The following is a 17600-nucleotide window of genomic DNA, read 5'->3' as shown; positions in this document are numbered from 1 at the left end:
GAGGACATGAGATGGGGACCGTTCTGTGGCTGGAGAGGAATTATATAAATAAGAAAGAGTTGTGAGGCTGGATGAGGTGGCAGTGATCGGGAGAGTTGAGGATGGAGGAATTTAGAGTTAGTGAGGATTAGAGTCATAATGTTATACAGCAAGGAAGCAGGCCCTGTGGTCCAACCAGTCTATGCCAACCATAATTCCAAACTGAACGAATTGTACCTGCCTCCGCTTAGTCCACATCCATCCAAATATTTCCTAATTATGTACTAATCTGAATGTCTTTTAAATATTGTAATTGTACTCACAGCTACCACTTCCTCTGGAAGTTCATTTCGCACATATATTTTTTTAAAACCCTAATGTCTTTTCTCACATCTTTCTCGTTTCTTCTCAAAATGAATGCACCCGAGATTTGAACCCCCCTCTCCCTCGTCCATTCACCTTATCTACACTCTTTCTGATTTTATAAACGGCTAATAAGGTCACCCCTCAACCTCCTGCACTCCAGTGAAAAAATTCCCAGCCTGTCCAGCCTCTCCTTAGAACACAATCCCTCCATTCATGGCAACATGCAGGTAAATCTCTCCTGAACCAGCTCCAATTTAATAATATCCTTCCTATAACAGCACAACCAGAACTGGACAGAGTATTCCAGAAGAGGCCTTTCCAACGACCTGTACATCCTCAACATAACGTCCCAACTCCTGTACTCAAAGGTCTGAACAATGAAGGTAAGTGTGCTAAGCACCTTAACCACCCTGTCTACATGTGACGCAAACTTCAAAGACGTGAACCCCTGGTCTCTTTGTTCCCATACCACTACTCAAGGCCGTACTTTTATTGAGTGTAAGTACTACCCTTGTTTGTATTGTCAGGATGTTATATTTTATTCCAATCCAAAAAAAATTTGAGTATAAAGGCAGTAGGAGTATAATTAAGAGGGAAATCAGGAGGCAAAAAAGGGATGTGAGATAGCTTTGGAAAATAGGGTTAAGGATAATCCAAAGGGCTTTTGTAAATACATGAGGAGCAAAAGGCTAACGAGGGAGAAAATAGAGACCCTCAAAGATCAGCAAGGCAGCCATTGTGTGGAGCTGCAGGCGATGGGCGAGATAGGAAACAAGTATTTTGCATTAGTGTTTACTGTGAAGAAGTACATGGGAGATATAGAATGTGGGGAAATAAATGGTGACATCTTGGAAAATGTCCATATTACAGAGGAGGAGAAGGTGCTCAATGAGTGGCAAATGAGCTGGTGCAGGGGAAAAGGATTCACATTTTGTGGATCGTTGTGATCTCCTCTGGAGTAGAGTTGACCTGCATAAGAAGGATGGATTGTACCTGAATTGGAAGGTGTCTAATGTCTAGACAGGGAGACTTGCTGGTGATACTCGAGAGGCATTAAACCAGTGAGGGAGTGGGTGTAAACCCAAGAAGATAGTGAGGAAAGAGATATGTCTGAGGCTGGTACAGTTCAGAAGTCAAATAGTCAAGGCAGGCAAGGACAAGGCACAGAATGAGGTCTGACTGAGTAGTTGAACTGCATTTACTTCAATAGAAGAGGCCTGACAGGGAAGGCAGAGGAGCTCAGGGTATGGTTTTGAACATGGCACTGGGATATTATAGCAATTACAGAGGCTTCACTCAGGGATGGATAGAACTGGCAGCTTAATGTTCCAGGGTATAGATGCTGTAGGAAGAATAGAAAGGGGGACAAGAGAGGAGGGGGAGTGGCATTTTTGATTCGGGATAGCATTATGTTTTTGCTTAGGGAGGATATTCCTGGGAATACGCCCAGTGAAGTTATTTAGATGGAACTGGGAAATAAGAAAGGGATAATCACCTTATTGGGGTTTTCTGCATGGATTTCGTCCGGGTGCTCTGGTTTCCACCCACAGTCCAAAGATGTGTAGTTTGAGTGGATTATCCAGGCTGAATTGCCCACAGTGTTCAGGGATGTGTAGGTTGGGTGGATTATCCAGACTGAATTTCCCACAGTGTTCAGGGATCTGCAGGTTGGGTGGATTATCCAGACTGAATTGACCACAGTGTTCAGGGATGTCTAGGTTGGGTGGATTATCCAGGCTGAATTGCCCACAGTATTCAGGGATGTATAGGTTGGGTGGATTATCCAGACTGAATTGCCCATAATGTTCAGGGATGTGTAGGTTGGCTGGCCCTGGGAAATGCAATGTTATAGGAGGAGGTTAGGAGGCTTTCCAGATCAGTATTAATATGATGGGCTGAATGACCTGCTTCCATACTGTTGGGAGTCTCTGATAATTCTATTAGTTTTAAAATAGTTACAGAAAATAATATACCAGATCTAAACGTTAAGGTTCTGAATTGGACAAAGACCAATTTTGATGGCACAAGGCAAGAACTTTCATCTGGCCCCTCAAGCCTGCTCTGTCATTCAATAAGGTCAGGCCTAAGCTTCTCATGGCCTCAGCTCCACTTTCCTGATTTCTCACCATAACTCTTAATTCCTTTCCTGTTCACAAATCTACATTTTGCCTTAAAGGCATTCAAGTTGATAACGTCAAATGCTGCACTCGGCAGGGAATTCCACAGATTCCACAGATTCCTTTAGCTGAAGAAGCGTCTCTTGAGCTCAGTTCCAAATCTGCTCCCCCTTATTTTGAGGTAATGCTCTGTAGTTTGACCCACCCACAGTGGAAATAGCCTCCCTGCTTCTGTCTTATCTACTCCCTTCATGATTTTATTGTTTCCTATCCAACCTCCCATTCTTCTAAATTACAATGACTATAGAACCAGTTTTCTCAATCTCTCCACATGCACCAATCCTCTCAACTCCTGATTCAAACTAGTGAACCTCCTCTGTACTCCCTCCACTGCCAATACATCCTTCCTGAAGTAAGGAGACCAAACCTGTACACAGTACTCCAGGTGTGGCCTCACCAGCACCCTGTACAGCTGCAGCATCACCATCCCTCTAGCAAGGAAGGACAATATTGCCTTCACTGCCTTAATTACCTGCTGCACCTGCAAACCAACTTCCTGTGATTCATGCACAAGGACACCCAGCTCCCTCTGTACAGCAGCATGGTGCACATTTTCACCATTTCATCATCCAGTTTGCTGTTAGTCCGACCAAAATGGATGACCTCACAGATCCCAACATTGAACTCCATCTGCCAGATCCTTACCCACTCACTTAACCTATCTGTATCCCTGTGCAGACTGACAGTGGCCTCTGCAGTCATTGCTTTACCTCATCTTTGTATCAAATGTGAACTCTGACACTGTACACTTGGTCCTCAACTCCAAAACATTTGTGTAAATTGCAAACAGTTGCAGTGCCAACACTAATCCAAACTCACATTTATCCCCATTCTTTATTTTTTGTTGGTTAACTGATCCTGTATCAATGATAATTACCCACAATGCCATGCATCTTTACCTTATACAGCAGCCTTTTGTGTGGCAACTTATCGAATGCCTACTGGAAATCCAGATACACCACATCCACCGAGTCCCCCTTGTCCAACGCACTCGTCGTATCAAGCAATTCTAGTAAACGCGTTAAACGTGACCTGCTGTTCATGAATCCATGCTGTGTCTGCTCAATGAGACAGTTTCTACCCAGATATCTCACCAGTACTTCCTTGAGAGGTTCAAGCATTTTCTCCACTACTGAAGTTAAGCTAACGGATCCTTTTTGAAAAATAGTGGCACCACATTCGCAGCTTCTAGTCTGTCAAAACCAGACATCCAACAAATTTTAGTGAATTATCACGAGGTCTATTTGTTATTCTCTTCCCCCCCCCCTCCCCCCCCCCAAGTGCTGGCAAATGGGAATAGATTAGGTTTGGATACCTGGTTTCCCCCATGGATGAGTTATACCGAAGGGTCTGTGTCGGTGCTATTCATCTCTATGACTGTGGGATCATAACAGCTTACACTGTTCTGCTTCATCTCTGGGCTTCCTCATGACCACTTGTCAATATCTAGCTTCCTCAATCGAGAACAATAGGTGTATTATTGGTCTGTTTAGTATATTTTACTATTACTTTTACAGACATTTTTGTAAGTTAATTTTTCAGCCCCAGCCCCTGACCATGTGCTGCGTATTCATTTTTTTCTGGAAAATCTTTGACAGTCAAGAATTCTTTTTTCCAATAAGCAAGTGCATTTTCCTTCCATTTCTAACAATCAAATTCTGCACCATTTACATTCCCTGTAATCCGTTTTGCACTCCCTGAAACATCAACTGTGTTTCTCCTTCCACAGAACCAATGATTAATGCCAAAGCCCTGTTGCCTGGGGAGAGGGTGATGTTTGATTTGTACAGCTGCAGTTTGTGTGGTGAAGGTGCTCCCACGATGAGGTTGGTTAAGAGACATTACAGATTATTCATTCAGCAACAGTGATGATTTGAAGGTAATGTCCAAATCAAGAACAGTTTGTAGTTTTATTATCCTGCTTATACTTTCACAAAAATATTATTGGGAACTTTAGACATAAGGCCAGAGAAGGATGATATTAGGTCAGGTGACCAAAAGCATTGCAAAATGAGCAGGTTTTGAGGAATGTTTTAAAGGGGGAAAGCAGACCTGTGAGATTTTAGCTGCGAATTTCAGACCTTGTTGCTTTGGCAACTGTAAAAGCAGCCACACAGGTGAAGTAATGAATTAGCAGGTCATTGAGACTCTTGAACAGAATGGGTTGTCGAGGTCTCAAAGGGTGTGAGATGCAGCGAGCTAGGGATGATCACAACCAGGAATTAAATCAAGGGTGAGAGTTTTAAACTGAGGGATGTGGCAGGTGAGACTACATTTTGTTGGGATATCTGGTCGGCATGGCGGGTTGGATTGAAGGATCTGTTTCCATGCTGTACATCTCTGTGGCTCTATGTTGTTGATTATGAATAGGAGCCTTTTGATGGATCAACACGTTTTGGTACGAGGGAGCACTTGGGCAGCAGAGATTTAGTTTTTCTTGAGATTACAGTGAGGTTGAATGTGGGAAACTGGCCAGGAGTATGAAGTCTGGAGATAACACAAGATGGATGAAAGTGTATGAGCTGAGACAAGGGTGGAATCAGCTAGAGTAAGTGGTCTTGTAGTGGGACTGCGCAGTCACCCTTACCTCACCTCTGGGATTCAGCTGGTTGTCAGGTGGTGAATCAGGGCGGTAACACAATCGGGAGCTGAGTTGCCATGGTGGAGCCTAAAGTGGGTGTCACTCAGCTGGCTGTTGCTGAGCAGCTGCTGCTTGGTAGCCCAGATAATGACATTTTCCATCACTTTACTGCTGATCGAGTATGGAATGAGAGAGGGAAATTGCCTGGGTTGGATTGCCCTGTGTTTTTGTGTTGAACATCCCTGGGCAATGTTCCACATTGTCGGTAGATGCCAGTGCTGGAGTGGTACTTGGCTTGGTGGGTGGCAAGTTCTGGAGCACAAGCCATCAGTATTATTGCCAGAATATTGGCAGGGCCTGTAGCCTTTGCACTACTTAACCATTTCTTGATGCTAATCAAACTCAACCGAATTGGCTTAAAACTCACATCTGTGATGTTAGAAACCACTGGAGAAGGCTAAGATGGATCATCCCACTTTTCACTTCTGTCTGAAGATTGCTGCAAATGCTGTCATCTTGTCTGGTGCATAGGTGTGCAAGGCCCCTCCATCAGTAAGGGTGGGGATATCTGTGATGTTTCCTCTAGTGAGTTGTTTAATTATCCATCACCGTTCACAACTGGGTGTGGCAGATCTGCAGAGCTCCGATCTGTTCCATTGGATGTAGGATCACTTAGCTCTGTTGCTTGCTGCTGATGCTGTTTGATATGCAGGTAGTTCTGTTTGATAGCTTCACCAGGTTGGCACTTCAGTTTTAAGTCTGCCTGGTGCTGCTCATGGTATGCCCTCCTTTACTGTCCATTGTGGTGGGTGAGAGCAGGATTTACAAACCCATGAGATTACAGATTGTGCTGGAGTACAGTTCTGCTGCTGTTGATATCCCACAGTGCCTCAGATACCCAGTTTGAGATCCTACATCTCTTCGAAGTCTGTCCCATTTAGAACGGTGTTAGTGTCACTGAACACGATGGAGGTTTTTCTCAACTTTAAGGCAAGACTTTGTCTCCAAAAGGAATGTGTGATGGTCGCTGTCATGGCCAGATGTATCTGCAGCTGGTCAATTCATAACAATGAGATCAAGTATGTTTTACACTCTTGTTGGTTCCCTCACCACCCGCTGCAGACTCAGTTGAGCAGCTCTGTCCTTTAGGACCTGACCAGCTCAGTCAGTAATTCTGTTGCAGAGCTAGTCTCGATTGTGAACATTGAAATCCTGTACCCAGAGTAAGTTTGACACCATTTTATTGCCTGAGTGCTTCCTCCAAATGTTGTTCAACATGAAGGAGAAGTGATCCATCAGCCGTGGGAGGACGGGACGTGGTAATCAGCAGGAGCCATGAGACTTCCTGGTCTCCGGAGCCAATGCTGAGTACTCCCAGGGCAAATCCTCCCTGTCTGTACACCACTGTGTCACCACCTCTGCCTGGTCTGTTCTGCCGGTGGGACAGGACATATCCTGAGATTTCAGGAGAAAGTGAATACTGCAGATGCTGGAGATCAGAGTCAAGAATTTGGTGCTGGAAAAGCACAGCAGGTCAGGCTGATGAAGGGCTGAATCTCGAAACGTCGATTCTCCTTCTCCTCGGATGCTGCCTGACCTATTGTGCTCTTCCATCACCACAATCTCAATATCTTGGGATGGTGATGATGCTGTCTGGTCATTGTCTGTAAAGGTTGATTTCATAAATATGAATATGTAAGGCTGTTCCTTGATTGGTCTGTGAGACAGCTCTGCAGACTTTGGCACCAAAATCCAGATGTTAGTCTGGAGGACGTTGCACCATCGAGAGGCTGATTCTGTGGTTGTATTTTCTGGTGCCTTCTTAAATGCCGAGTGGTCCATCCAGTTTCATTCCTTTGCTGAGACTTTGCTGTGATTAATACAGTGAGTAGCTTGCTGGGCCACTGTCAGGTTGGCAGGACTTTTTCTGCTATTGACAATGATTCCATGGAGATCAGGAGATTCCTATTTCCAGTTATTTTTTCTTGAATTCAGATTCCACCAACTGACAAGATGGGATTCGAACCAGGACTTCAGTCGTTTGTTTTAATATTTTGGATAAAATTTAAATACATTAGGTTTGTTCACTCACTTTAAATATCACTTACCCAGGTTTTGTTTCTTTGTGAAACACTGTCCATCATCCTGTCTCCTCCATCCACAAGAGTTTGGAGCGCATGGAGTTTCTCTGTTACTAAGACTGAGACAATCCGATCTGCTGCTTCCCTCCATGGAATGCAGGGAGACAAAGCCATTACAAAACTGCCTTGAAGAAAGGAGACAGAGGATGATGGCGAGTTGCTTTGCGGACTGAAGGCCTGTGAGCAGCAATGTGCTGCAAGGATGGATATTGGGCCCTTAAATAAATGACTTGGATGTGAATATGAGGTATGGTCAGTAGGTTTACAGAAGACACCAAAATTGGAGGTGTAATGGACAGTGAAGGAGGTTAGTTCAGAATACAATAGGATCTGGATCAGATGGGCCATTGGAGGAAGGAATGGCAAACGGAGTTCAATTTAGATAAATGCGAGCTGTTGTATTTTGGAAAGGCAAATCAGGGCAGAACTTGTACACTTAATGGTAAAATCCTGGGGAACGTTGCTGAACAAAGGGACCTTTGAGTGCAGGTTCCTGGTTCCTTGAAAGTGTAGGCACAAGTAGGCGGGGTAGTGAATGCAGCATTTAGTACGCACCCTGTTATTAGTCAATGCATTGAATGCAGCTGTTGTAACGTCATATTGTAGCTGTACAGGGCACTGATTACAGCTCTTCTGGAATTCTGTTTTCAGTTCCAATCTTCCTGTTCTTGGAATAATGTTGAGAAACTTGAAAGCGTTCAGAAAATATTTGCAAGGACTTTGCCAGGATTGGATGGTTTGAGCTATTGGGAAAGGCTGAATAGGCGGGGACTATTTTCCCTGGAGAGTTGCAGGCTGAGAGGTGATCTTACATAATCATGAAGGGCATGGATAAGGTGAGCAGTCAGGGACTTTCTCCCAAGTTCGGTGGGTCCAGAACTAGAGGGTACAGACTTAAGGTGAGAGGGAAAAGATTTAAAAGGGATCTAAGGGGCATCTTATTCATGTTGAGGGCATTACAAGTATGGAATGAACTGCCAGAGGAAGGGGTGGAGGCTAGTACAATTGCAGCATTTAAAAGGCATCTGATTGGGTACATGAAGAGGAAGACTTTAGAGGGATAAGGGTGAACCGCTGGCAAATGGGACTCCATTAACACTCTCCGTTATTGGTCAATGCATTGAATACAGAAGCTGGGACGTCATACTGTGGCTGAACAGGACGTTGATTAAGCCACTTCGGGAATTCTGTTTTCAGTTTGAATTTCCCTGTTCTGGCAAGGATGTTGTGAAACGTGAAATGGTTCGGACAAGATTTACAAAAACGTTGCCAGGATTGGAGGATTTGGGCTACAGGGAGAGGCCGAATAGGCTGGGGTTAATTTCCCTGGAGAGTCCAATACTGAGAGGTGACTTAATGGAGATTTATAAATTCACAAGGGGCGTGGATAAGGTGAGCAGCCGGGGTTCTTTTTCCTCAGGTTAGGTGGGTCCAAAACTAGAGCACATGGTTAAGAGGGCAACGATTTAAAAGGAATCTAAGGGCAATGTTTTCAAGCGAGTGTGGTGTGTGTATGGAATGAGCTGCCAGATGAAGTAGTGGAGGCTGACAAAATCAAAACATTTAAAAGGCATCCGATTGGGTACGTGAACAGTAAGGGTTTGATGGATACAGGCCAATAGCTGGAAAATGGGACTCCAGTAGTTTAGGATTCCTAGTTGGCATGGATGAATTGGACCGAAGTTCTGTTTCTGTGCTGTACATGTCTATGACATTAATAAACTAAGATGTGTTCCTCTTTTGTGGAGAGCAAGCTGAAGCACAGATAATTGTCCTTGGAGCTAAGAAGGTGAAGCAGTGATTTTTGGCCTGGTGCAGATTTGGTTCCAAGATATTGAATTTGCGGAGAGAGAGGAATTGTTAACACTGTCACAACGTTTAGTAACTACTTTCAAGTAATTGGCAAATAATACAAAGTGAAAATGTGAATATTATTGTACTCAGTAAGTTCTGAGCATCTGGAACAGTCTGAACGACACAGATTCAGTAGGTATTCTGAAACAGACTTGGAATTTTAATTTTTATGGAAAGATTTGGGTGGATGTGGGCAAATAGGAGGGGAATTGGGACAGGTTTGCAGCATCTCCAGAGGGAGAGAGTATAGCCCCATTGGGCTGAATAGCCCCCAGGCCCTGTGCTCTGTGATACTGCCCCATTCACTGTGAATGGTGAAGCTCATCCCAGGGCAGAGAGAGGGATGAGCCCTCCACTCTCATCACAATGGGGCCCGGCTGATTGACCGCAGTTCCAGACCAATGGGAGGAGAGTCTGTGTGGTCCTACAGCCAATGAGATTGAATGAGGGGTGTGGCCAGCAAGATGACACATGTCCATGAGCTGTGCAGGTGTAGTGTCACTGTTTGGGGTTGGGAGAGACAGCAGAGACTGGGACAGAGGCTGTTGGACCTGAATTACAAACCCCCAGTAAATTAAAGCCAAAAGAACTGCGGAAGATGTAAATCAGAAACCACAACCAGGAGGTTCTGGAAAAACTCAGCAGGTCTGGCAGCATCTGTGAAGAGCAATCAGAGTTAATATTTCAGATCCGGTGTCCCTTCCTCCGAACTGATACTGAGAGGAAAAAATATTGGTTTATATGCAGAAGGTAGGGTTTAGGGGAGGATGTAAGGAGTAAAGGAAAGGTGGGGATAGAGCGAGAAGAAGGGTTGGATAAAGGAGTCGATAACGATCTGGCTGGGGGAGGGCGACTAGCTGTTAATGGAGACTGTTAGTGGCTAACCTTAGGTAGTGTGTAATGACAGGCTGTGAGAACAAGGCCTGGTGTGTGGGGTCGGGGACTAGGACATGGGATTGCTAAACTATGGTTAGTCAGTAACTGTCTCTGTTGTAAGCTGTTCCCAACAGACATCACTCTATGATCAGAGCTGCAGATGGGCGGCATGGTGGCACAGTGGTTAGCCCTGCTGCCTCACAGTGCCAGAGACCCGGGTTCTATTCCCGCCTCAGGCAACTGTCTGTGTGGAGTTTGCACATTCTCCCCGTATCTGCGTGGGTTCTCTCCCACAGTCCAAAAATGTGCGGGTTAGGTGAATTGGCCATGCTAAATTGCCGTAGTGTTAGATGTAGGGGAATGGGTCTGTGTGGGTTGCTCTTTAGACGCTTTGTCTAAGTAATCTAATCTAAAAAAACCTCTTCAATATCCTTCCTAACCCCCTCTGAACTCCTCAATTATGTATCTTAAAGTTGTTCTCTTTAATCAACATTTCCAGCATTTGTGAAACACTTTAGGAGAATTGTCAGTGTGAAAGGCTCCATACAATGCAGGAAGTTGTTGTTAATGTTTGACATTGGGAGAAACAGGAATGAACCCTCTCTCTTATACCTGATGAACAGCAGCAAAAGCAGGACGCACTGAGCATGCTCCAGCCCACAATGGGCCTCTGGTGATTGATCTCAGCGCAGGACCAAAAAGATGATGGGGATGGGTCTGGAGGACCAGGCAGTGCCAGTTTGTCCTCCAACCAATCTGAGTGAATGAGGGGCGTGGCTATACTCAACCACGTGATAAGCCTCACTGGCAGTACAGTGCTGTTGGGACCAAGCAATTGGAAATGTGTGAAGGTGCAGGGCACGGTTAAGGAAAGACCTATTGACCAGGAAGGGAAGGAAATTTTAATGGAATGGGCTGAGACATTTTACAGAACTTAGTGCACATAGGAAAACACAAATTTGAAAATCCCAGGCCCGTGTTTGTGGCAAACCAGAAAATGGTGAAAGGTGTGCGTGATTACCGCCATCTTTATTGGGGGCAATGATCCACAGGATACGTGTGTGGCTGTCGACTTTGTGAGGGGCAAGCTGCAGGGGGACGCATGCACAGCCTTCCCTGGCAGGAAGTGATAGGGCAGGATTTACAGTGTCAGAGTCAGGATGTTTTCAATGTCAGAGTATGATGCTGGAAAAGCAAAGCAGGTCAGGCAGCAGCCGATCAGTGGGAAGGAAGATGGACATGTAGGCCAGTGCTGAGTTGGAAGGCTGGATCTGGGATAAGGTGGGGGGAGTGGAAATGAGGAAACTGGTGAAATCCACATTGACCCCATGTGGTTGGAGGATCTGAACACAGAAGATGAGGCGTTCTTCGTCCAGGCATCAGATGCCTGGCATTTGGCGGTGGAGGCAGCCCAGGACCTGCATGTCCTTGGTGGAGCAGCAAGGGGAGTTACAGTATTTGGACACAGGGTGTTTGGCTTGTTTAGTGTTTTACAGTTCGTACACAGAGCTTTTGTAAGTTAATTTTCCTCTGCTGCCCAACCCCTGGCAATGTGCTGCTCTCTAAATGGACTAAATTTTCCACAGTATCTTTGCCAGTGAATAATTCTTTTTTTCAACAAGTGCATGTTCCTTCCATTTCTGACCATCAAATTCTGTAACATTTTCATTCCCTGTAATGCATTTAGCACTCCCTGAAATATCAACTATGTGTTTCTCTCTCCACAGACGCCAGTGATTAATGCTAAAGCCCCATTGCCTGTGGAGAGGGTGATGTTTGACTTCCTTGTACAGATGCAGTTCGTGTGGTGAAGATGCTCCCACAATGTTACAGATTATTCACTCAGCAACAGTGAAGAGCTGACAATGTGTGTGCAAATCAATAACAGTTTGTATTTTTATCATTTTTATAATTTCACAGAAATTGAGAATTTCTGACATAAGGCCACAGATGGGGATATTAGGTCAGGTGATCAAAAGTACTGCCAAATAAGCAGGTTTTCAGGAATACCTTAAAGGTGAAAGCAGGTCTGAGAGGGTCAGGATGCGAATTCCAGACTGTGTTGCCTTGACCATGTCGAAACAGCCAGACCGGTGAAGCAATGAATAAATGCATCTTTGGGAGTCTGAAAGAAAATGAGTTGTCGAGGTCTCACAGGTTGTGTGGTGCAGGGAGACAGGGATGTTCACAGCCAGGATTTACATCAAGGGAGAGAATTTTAAATTGTTGCTTGTAAATCGGAGCCTTTTGATGAATCAACAAGTTTTGGTACAAGTGAGCACTTGGGCAGTAGGGTTTTAGATATTCTTGAGATTATATGTAAGTTGAATGTGGGAGGCTGGCCAGGAGTGTGTTTGGATAACGAAGTCTGGAGATAACACAAGGATGGATGAATATTTCAGTAAATGCGCCAAGACTAGGGTGGAGTTTGGTGATGTCACTGATGGAGAAATAGCAGTTTTGGAGTCTGGCTCCTCCTCATCACTCCCCCTCACCAATTCACAAATATTGTTCCTTGCTCTGTCTGAATTTTCTGGTTATGTCCTTCTCTCCAATTCTGCTAAGAACGAATATTTGACCTCAAGGTTGTTGGAAAATCCTGCTCCATCTCCACTCTCCTTTTCCTTTCTGAATTCCTCATATGTGGTGTCCATCCAGGATCTATCTTTGTTCCCTCCTGTATCTCACCTATATACTGCCAGGAGGTGACATCGTATTGGTTTCACATGTACACTGACAATGCCCAGCTCTCTCTCCCCATCATCCCTCTCCATTGCTCCACTGTTACTCATTCATCAAACTGCTTACCACATGCCTACAACTCAATTGGCTGCAATTTCCTCCAATGAAGCATTGCAATGATTAAACCTATTTCAGTTGCTATTACAAATTCCTTTCCCTTACTGCTGAGCCCCTCCCTCTCACTGGTAAATGCCTGAGGCAGAACTACACTCTTCACAATATTGCTCTCACATTCTGACCCCAAGATGATCTTCTGAACAGACATCTACACAATCACAAACACCAGGAATTCCAATCTCTAAAATGTTGCTTTTCTCCACCTCACCCCAGCTCCATTGCTACTGAAACCCCTTACCCATGTCTGTGTTGCATTAAAGTTGACGAATCTAAAACAGGACCCTTGATTCTGCAACTGACCCAGAATCTGGTTCTAGGTTCCCTCATGATGGGACACATCCTCTCAGTATTTACCCTGTCATACTCCTTAATAAGCCGCTATGTTTCAATAAGATCCCCTCTCATTCTCCGCCAAATCCAGTGAGTCGAGTCCCAACTTCTTCAGCCTTTTCTTAAAAGAGAGTCCCTGCAAACCAGGGATCATCCCAGTCAATCTTCTCTGAATGCCTCCGATGAAGTGATATATTTCCTTAAATAGAGGGACCAAAACTTCTCTCATTACTCCATATGTGGTCTCACTCGCAGTTTATAAAATGGCTCTCAGGTATCTACTCCAAACTCTTATACTGCAAATCCCTTCAAACAAGGAACAACGTTTCATCTCCCTTCCTGATGACCTGTTGTAACTGTGTGCTAGCTTTCTGTGTTTCCTGCACAATTACCCCTGGTCCCTTTGTGGTGCAGCTTTCTACAGTTTCCACCATTTAAATAGTCCTCTGTTCTTTTATTATCCCCTCCAAAATGAACAACTTCACATTATCCCAAGATATGTTCCATTTGCCAATTTGTTGTCCACTTCTCCAACGAATCCCTCTCTGTAAACAGTTAATAATCCTTTTGGAAGTTTACCGGGCAGTGGGAAGCATGCTGAGTTGCTGTCTTTTCAGAAAGACTCTTTGGAGTGACTCGGAGGATCTTGCTGCCCATTGGTCAGAATGGAGACAACTTGCCCATCAAGCTGCATGAGCCTTTTACTCCCCATGTCTTATTGATGAGGCACAGCAGCAGCATGGAAGGAAAGAAAAGGAAGCAAATCCTGCTCTCCGCATCTCACTGACTCTTGGAACATGAGGATAACGAAGCTGGAGGGACTCTGTCCCATGTGCCAAAGGTCTGCCCTGTTCAGTCACATGAAGTCCCAAGTTGGAAACTCAGAAACCCACATAGATTTCCCCTTGAACTGACTGCTGGTCTCCACAAGGGGTGATTTGCACAGTCATCCTGGACCAGGAGGAGGGGATGGTGTGAGTTTCTAACCTAACCTGACCTGACAGTGACGGATTTTATAAACTTGTATTAGAGGATACTACAGGTGGATATTCAGATGGGAATCTCAGTAACTGTAACGCCAAACTCTGATTGAATTACTCCATTCATCAGGACCTGGATATTTGCACTGTGTGTGAGTATTTTGTTCCAGCTCAATTCCATTTTCTGCATAAAAATTCTCCTTTGAATCAAACCATCCTGTCAATAGATCTCCCCAAAATCTTCAATATGTGTCCAGTAATCATTTTATGATGAGTTGATGAGTGTACGGTTTAACATCCAAATGTATATGTTTTGTCGACACTTATCTCTCAGATCCCCTCAATTACCTTTCCTACAAGGGGAACAATCTGTTTTCCCAAACCCCTGATTCCCCAATGTCTGTTGTCTATAAGGCACACATCAGGATTGTGTTGGAACATTCTCCACTTGCCTGCATCAGTGCAACCCTCAACGATATTAAAGAAAGGGAACATCTTCCAGGACAAAGCACTGTGCCTGAGTGGTGTCCCAACCACCACTTTCAGCATTCCCTCTCCCCACCCCCGACGCACAGTGGCATCACTGTGTAAACGGTAAAGGCAGCATTGTCCTACCAGACCAGAGGGCTGCTCTCTTATTAGAGAGAGATGTCTGGTGGTGGTTTAACCTGAAGGTTACCACAGCCCAGGCAAGGAGAGAAGTTGGAAGGAGAGTCCATCTTTGTAGATGGATGTTCTTGATATGTATTAACAATACCCATGTCCCTGCAACTAAAATCCCCCATTCCTTGAACCATCCTGGGAACTTCCTTGTGCACCCTCTCAGGGGACTCTGCCATCCTTCCCAATGTGTGAGCGATCTCTGGTTTGCACAGACCCAGCTGCTCTGTGTTCCTGTGGGTGATGTCGTCATCGAGCAACAGTTGCACTAAACCTCACTGTCTGTGAGGGTGGGAGACACAGAAATCCAGAAAACATTTGAGATGTATTTAGTGTGTACTTGCGATGCCATGATATATGACACTTTCCCACAAGTACTGGAAAATAGATGAGGATAATTCGGTGGTAGTTTTTTTTTTCTCACATACCCGATGGACCATCAAAGCCTTTTTCTGTTCTGTAGACCGCTGAGATGTTTATTATAGGGATATGACAGGCTCCATTGGACATCAGGTCAGAAAAGGTGATATGAGAATAGATGACACGTGATTGGTCGATGTTTTTGGGAGGAAAGTGAGACGCAGAGGTTTAAGTGGAAATTCAGAAGCTCAGCGCAGGAATTGGAAAGGGCCATCATCATGTGAGAAATAAACATTGGACATCCTGAAAGCTGGAAATAAAGAAAGGCACATATAGCAGAGCTTTGAGAGACTGGAGGGGATTAGATATGGGGAGGATAATGAAGCTGGAGGAGATGCAAGTTGGAAAGGATTGTGAGGATGGTGGATTTTACAGAGATAGAGATATTTGTGATAGAGATTTTTGGATTTTGAGGCTGGAGAGGAATTATAGAGATGAGGAGGGTTTGTAAGGCTGGGTGAGGTGGCACTGGTAGGGAGAGATCCAAGCATAGAGGAATTTACAGAGGTAACGCGTCATAAAGTTATACAGCATCGACACAGACCCTGTGGTCCAACCGGTCCGTGTCGACCATAAATTTGAACTGAACTAATCGCATCTGCCTCCACTTGGTCCAAGTCCATCCTAGCATTCCCTATAGATATTTGTCCAAATGTTTTTTTCCTATTAGAGTTCCATACCCCTACCCTTTTGCTCTACATTTACCCCTGACTAATTCACTCAACTCAATCATTCCTGAACACTATGGGCAATTGAGCGCAACCAAATCACCTACCCTGTACATCTGTGGATTGTGGAAGGAAACCGGAGCACCTGGAGGAACCCACGGTGAAATGGGGAGGAATATGCAAACTCCACATGGACAGTCACCCAATACAGGAATTGAGCCTGTGTCCCTGGCGCTGAGAGGTAGCAGTACGAACCGTTGAGCCACTGTGCCACCCTGAAATTGTAATTGTATTCACAGCTGCCACGTCCTCTGCAAGTTTATTCCACATGTGAACCACTCTCTGTGCAAAAACAAAAAATAAAATCCAGAACTTCTTTTTAAAGCCTTCCTTTTCTTACGTTAAAAAGTATGTCCCCAATCTTGAATCACGCCCCCTCCTGGAAAGGGCACCTGCTGTTCACATTACTGAAACTCTTTAGGATTTTACAAACCTCTCATAAGGTCACCCCTCAGCCTCCTGTGCTCCAGTGAAAAAGGACCCAGCCTATCCAGACTCTGCTTATAATGCAATCCCTTCATTCCCATCACCATCCTGGTAAATCTCTTCTGAATCTGCTCCGATTTAATAATATCCTTCCTATAACGGCACAACCAGAACTGGGCACAGTATTCCAGAAGAGACCTCACCAACATCGTGTACAACCTCAACATAACGTCCCAACTCCTATATTCAAAGATCTGAGCAATGAAGGCAAATATGCTAAACCCCTTCTGAACCACACTGTCTGCATGTGACACATACTTCAAAGACCTGAACCCCTAGGGGTCTTTGTTCCATATCACTATCCGAGACCCAACTTTTAATCAGTGTAAGTCCTGCCCTCGTTTGTTTTACCAAGATGTAATATTTTGCATATTCCAATCCAAACAATCACAAACATCCTTCGACTATAAAGGCAAGAGGAGTATACTTAAGACTAAAATCAGTAAGGCAAAAAGGGGACAGGACTCCGCTTTGGCAAATAGGGTAAGGAATAGGGAAAGGGTTTTTAGAAATACATTAAGAGCAAGTGGGTCACTAGAGAGAGAACAGGCCACCTCAAAGATCAGCAAGGCAGCCTATGTGTGGAGACGCAGGAGATGGGGTTGTTGGGGGACACTAAACGAGTGGCATCAGTGTTTACTGTGGAGAAGGACACATTTGTGGGAGTTGTCAAGATTAGAGATCGTGAGGGTCATGAGATGGGAGGAGATTGGAGGATGTTACAGAGATTGAGATGTTTGATGCAAGAGATAGTGATGGTCCTGAGGCTAGAGATGATTTCTAGAGATAAGGAAGAGTTTAGTCTGGATGAGGTGACAGTGATCTGGGGAATTGTGAGGACCGAGGAATTCACAGTGATAGCGAGAGTTAGTCATAATGTTATACAGCACAGTAACAGACCCTATGGTTAAAACAGTCCGTGTCGACCATAATTCCCAACTCATCTAATCGCACCTTCCTCCGCTTTTTGGTCCACATTTATCCAAATATTTCCTATTTATGTACTTGTCTAAATGTCTTTTAAACATTCTAATTGTATTCATAGCTGCCTCTTTTTCTGGGAGTTCACTTCACACATGTAAAACTAAAAACAAATCCCCAATTTATTTTTTAAACCTTTCTCATCTATTTTCGAATTGTATGCACCCAGGTCTTGAAGCCCC

The 17600-nt window shown here is 44.6% G+C and overlaps 1 long non-coding RNA gene across 1 annotated transcript in view; it reads left to right on the top strand.

The window, feature by feature from the left end:
- The first annotated feature begins 615 nt into the window (after positions 1-615).
- LOC122546882 (uncharacterized) overlaps positions 616-17600 on the top strand; it is a 38071-nt gene continuing 21086 nt past the window's right edge. The window contains exons 1-2 of the long non-coding RNA XR_015753781.1: positions 616-728; positions 11702-11841. This is a non-coding gene — a long non-coding RNA (uncharacterized LOC122546882). The remainder of the gene's footprint in view (positions 729-11701; positions 11842-17600) is intronic.

This window comes from Chiloscyllium plagiosum, unplaced genomic scaffold (genome assembly GCF_037043375.1).
Source record: "Chiloscyllium plagiosum isolate Xiang-an unplaced genomic scaffold, Cpla_swu_hap1 HiC_scaffold_39, whole genome shotgun sequence".
NCBI classification, from domain to species: domain Eukaryota; kingdom Metazoa; phylum Chordata; class Chondrichthyes; order Orectolobiformes; family Hemiscylliidae; genus Chiloscyllium; species Chiloscyllium plagiosum.
Note: the sequence above shows the minus strand (reverse complement) of the source record. Positions and strands in the feature narration are given on the sequence as shown.